Source organism: Hakea prostrata, chromosome 3, assembly GCF_041222555.1.
Source record: "Hakea prostrata isolate BN-2017 chromosome 3, UWA_Hpros_2, whole genome shotgun sequence".
Taxonomy (NCBI): domain Eukaryota; kingdom Viridiplantae; phylum Streptophyta; class Magnoliopsida; order Proteales; family Proteaceae; genus Hakea; species Hakea prostrata.
In genome coordinates this window covers 46,826,619-46,832,028 of record NC_142602.1, presented here as the reverse complement: position 1 = coordinate 46,832,028, position 5,410 = coordinate 46,826,619, and positions in this window count along the sequence as shown.

The window sequence follows — 5,410 nt, the reverse complement described above, 5'->3', positions numbered from 1 at the left end:
GTCAGATGTGGCCCGACCGACCGTTGGGATCGGGAGTCCACCTCCGAAGGCTAAGTCAGTTGATGAACTTAATCACAAACGGCTCTGCTTGAGTACAGAGCTAAGAAATGAATAATGAGAATACGATTCAGATTGTATGTGTCCCCTTCTACCTTGTGGGCAAGTGATGTCTTATATAATGAATACCTTTGAATCTCCTTCGTTGGATGTATCTGAGCCTTCTTTGGTTATCCGTCAGATCTTAACGGATAGATCCGTTTAGTGATAGATCCGTACTAGGTTGGACTAGTAGATGACTCCTTTGATAATACGATCGTTATATGGTAGTTATCCATATAATAGCGATAACCACTAGCCGCAAAAGTTACTACCCGTCTCTTTGATGATTAGTACATTCCGATCGTAGCGGATTAGGGTGTGCTTGTGACTGAGTTAATTTACTTCCTCAGCAAGCTACCTTTTGGACCCGGCCCACTCGGAAATGAGTCGATTCCTTTCGTCCCGACCGAGGTCGAGGATCGAACCAAGGTTGAACCGGGTTCGATTATATTTTCTCCATATCAATTTCTATCGAATTTACTAATACAATTTTAGTCGTATGCTTTATTTAAATATTTTTTAATAGTTTAGTCCTTTAATTGTGTTACCAATTTTTATGCTTTTTATTTTGATATCTACTAATTAAAAGAAAAAATTAAAAAAATTATTACAGAAATTCAAATTAATTAAAAATTTTGCTGTACATTTTAGAATTTTCTTGATAATTTACTCCTTAAAATAGAACAAAAATTTTATTTTAATTTGTAATTATTTATTCTCCTTAAAGATATACTCCTTAAAGATATAATGGATAAAAAAAATATTATGCTAACAAAGACAAAATCAACTATGCAAAATTCAAATTGATTTGAAAGACAATTTTCAAAAAAACTTACGATTGATAATTAAAATGGAGTAAATTATTTTTTAAATAAGTTGAAAAAAATGAGAAATAGTAACCATATTTGAGGAATGAAAAAAACTCTAAAAAGATATTTTGAATAGCTAATTGATGGAACAAAAAGCATTAAAATAGAAAGTAAATAAATATTTTTTTAAATTAAAATTCATCAAGGTAAAACGTTTTTTAAAACAACCTTATCATGAATATCTTTTTTATATATAATGGATTAAGAAAAAAAAAATTTCTATCTTTTTTAATTGTTCATATACCATTGTACCATCATTAAAAATAAGTGACTATAAATAATTTTTCATAAGTTTTCTTTTTAAACTTATTAGTATTTGACGAATCACATATTTATTTTTTTTAACATATAAGTAGAATTTAATTAAAATTATTATTTACTAAAAGGTCTTTATTTATACGTCTTTCTCAATTTACTAAAAGGTCTTTTTTGATGAATTAACACATTTGGGCTCACAGGTATGTTCCACTTGGCTAATCCTTGGTGACTTTAATGAAATTTTAAATAATGATGAAAAGTTAGGCGGGCGACCAAAACCCCTTTGCCCAAATGGATAAGTTTAGAAATGCCATTGAAAATTGCAATCTATTTGAGGTTAAGTGTACTGGTCCAAAATATTCATGGTCAAATAAACGCCAAGTGACGGCTTTGATAAAGGAATGCCTTGATCGAGCCTTTGTTAACCTTGAATTCTTAGATCTATTTGGTTGTATCCAGGGTCATAGACATGCCATGGTGGAGTCAGATCATACCCCTCTTGAGATTTCCCTCTTCCCTGCAAAGAGACGACCTATGCGATTCCATTATGAAACCAAATGGGAAGACCACCAGAAATTACTCTCACAGATTGTTATGGGTTGGACCATTCCTAGATTGGGATCCCCCTCTTACCAATTGCACCAGAGGATTAAGAATTGTACCAAGACTCTTAGGATTTGGAGTAAAAAAACCTTTAAAGATGCATTCAAAAAAATTACCAGACTTACCCAACTACTTGAGACAGGTCAACAAAAACTCCCTTCTGATGCTTCAGCTCAAGAGGAAGTTGATCTTAAGAGGCAAATAGAACAACTTCTTGTTGAAGAGAGATTTTGGTGCCAAAGATCTAGAGTCCTCTAGCTTTTTGCCAAGGATAGGAATACCCAGTTCTTTCATGCATCCACATTCCAAAGGAGACAAAAAAAAAACACTATTCACAAATTGAAGGACTCTTCTGGCCATTGGTTGACGGAGAAGAGACTTATTTTGGCCGAGATCCATAACCATTACATTTCCCTCTTCACTTCCTCCCCTCAAAACTTTCTCTTGAGCACTACTCCATGCATCTCAACTTCAGACAATGCACATTTGTGTGCCCCTTTTCTTGCTGAGAAGATAAAGAAAAGTCTCTTCCAAATGAAAGGTACTAAGGCCCCTAGGATTGATGGTCTACCAGCTAGGTTTTTTCAGAAACATTGGGATACTATTGGACTTGATTTAGTACATGGGACTCAACATTTCTTTAGAAGGGGGTACATGTTTAAAAATCTCAACAAAACTGTCATTCATTTATTCCCAAGCAACCGTAACCCTCGAATGTCTCTCATTTTAGACCCATCAGTCTATGTACTACTTCCTATAAAGTCATAGCTAAATGTTTGGCTAATAGATTAAAACCCATCTTGGTCTCGTTAATTAGCTAAACCCAAAGTGCCTTTGTACCTAGTAGAGCCATTTTTGATAACATTTACTTGGCTCATGAGGATCTCCACTTCCTTAAGAAATCTCAATCCAAATCTGGGTATATGGCCCTAAAGCTCAACTTGTGCAAGGCCTATGAAAAATTAGAGTGGTCATTTATTGAGGATACGTTGAGACATTTAGGGTTTGCTCGCCCATGGGTTCAATGGGTAATGCAATGTATCACAACCGTATCCTTTCGACTTAAGGTAAATGGTTCCCTATCCAAGAGTATTATTCCCCAAAGGGGAATCAGACAAGGTTGTCCCCTAAGCCCTTATATTTTCATTTAATTATGTCAGGAGACCTTCACCCAAAGACTTATCTCCAATAGAGGCATCCCTAGACTACCTGGGTTTAGGCCTAGTTATCATGCTCTCGAGATTAATCATTTATTTTTTGCGGATGATTATATGCTCTACTCCTCTCGCTTCCATCCGAATGCTTTTCACATCTCATCAATTCTCTAGGAATATGAACATTTATCGGGGCTCCATATAAACCCTGTCAAGTCATTTGTCTTATTTAGTCAAAAGACCTCTTCCCAAGTCAAAACTGACATCACTTCCATTCTGAGCATGGAAGAAGTACTCATACATAGTACATATCTAGGTCTCCCTTCATCTATTGATAAATCTAAAGTCCAGACCTTTTCCTTTATTCTTGATAGGCTCTCTTCAAAACTAAATGGATGGAGGGGGAAATTACTTTCTCAGGTAGGCCAGGAAATATTGATTAAGGCTGTAGCTTTTGCTCTCCTTATTTATGCTATGCCTTGCTTTCTTATCTCGAATGAATTATGCCACTTGATGACTCAGAAAATTAGGCAGTTTTAGTGGAAAAATGATAAAGGAAGAGGGATGTATTGGATAAAATGGGATATTCTCTGTAAGAGTAAGAAGGATGGTGTCTTAGGTTTTCGGGATATCCATTGTTTTAATCAAGCCTTGTTGGCTAAGCAATGTTGGAGGCTATTAACACATCCTGACTCTTTGTGGGCCCAGGTTATGTTTGCCAAATACCTTAGAGGGAGACCTCTTCTCGAGGTCAAGGCACCATCCAATTGCTCTTGGGGTTGGCAGAGTGTCCTAGCTGGTAGGGAAATCCTAAAAGAAGAACTTGTCTGGGAGACCTCTTCTCGAGGTCAAGGCACCATCCAATTGCTCTTGGGGTTGGCGGAGTGTCCTAGCTGGTAGGGAAATCCTAAAACGAAGAACTTGTAAGACAAGTAGGAAATAGACAACAGATTGAGATCTATAAAGATCAATGGGTCCCTTCATTACCTTTCAAATGTATTGCAAGTCCCCCGCATCCAAATGGGCCTAGGCTAGTTTCTGAACTTATTGAGTGATCATCTATGAAATGGAATGACTACATACTTACTTCTCTCTTCTCCCCAATGGAAGTACATGCAATCTTGACAATTCCACTTATTTCTCCTATGTCATCTGATTCATGCGTATGGTGCAAGACGAAATATGAAAAATTTAAGGTAAAATTAGCTTATTACCAATGCTTGGCAACGACAAACTCATAAGGTAGCATTTCTTCCTCTTCTTCACCATCTTTATGTTGGAAAAGAATTTGGCAAATGCAAACACTACCTACAATAAAACACCTTTTATAGAGAACATCTTATGAAGCATTGGCTATTGGCTCTTCTCTCTTCCACCGAAACTCCACCCCCTTATCTATATGTTTAATTTGTGGCAATGCAATTGAAAATGTTGGACATGCTTTCTTTTTCTACACTCATGCTAAGGAATGCTGGAGGCTTTGCCCTCTCAAAATCGATGCATCTAATTTTCATGGTGAGACTACTATGCATGACTGGATGAGTTTTATCTCCTTCAATTTACAGAATTTGGGAATATGACACATATAGATCAGACCTGAAGTACTCTCCTTTGGTGCATATAGAGAACAAGAAATTCAATAGTATATAAAAGAATGGATCCTTCAATCCATCATACTTTATCTACTTTCTTCTCATTATGTGCAGAATTTCAACAACATATATCAACAACCTTGAATACGACAGCTGAACATACAACGATGGTGGAACTTGAGATGGACAATGGAAATTTGTTCCAATTGTTCATTGATGGCTCTTAGGACCAGAGATCAAGCTACAATGGTCGAGGAGCTCTTATTTGGGACTTAGCTGATGGGTTTATTGCTAGACAATGTATCGACAGTGAGGGATCTTCTGCTATGATTATGGAAGTAGAAGCTATCAGAGACGGGCTGCTTCTAACAAAGTCCACAATATTTCTGATATTCAAGTAAATTCATATTCAAAAACTTTTATACTGATTCTCTAAGGAGAGACTCTTTGCTTAGATTGGATGACTTCTAGTGTTATTTCTGCAATTTTGACACTTGTAAATGACTTTGGATGTATTATGTTTAGGTTTATTCCTAGATCTAGGAATTCCTTTGCTGACTTCCTTGCTAAAGGAGCAAACTGTTTCAAACTCTTTAGGCATTGGTGGGTTTATAACTTTAGACTGTTTTATTTAATGAAATCTTTTATTGTTGACCAAAAAAAAAAGAACTCATGAATTCTTAGGGTAAATCAAACATTTTTTTTTTTTAAGAATTACATATTTGTATTCCTTAAAATTTGACATATTCAAAATATTGATGGAATAAACTTAAAAGTAGAAAACATAAAATATGAAATTTTCACTTAGATATATAATATAGAACAACAAAAATGA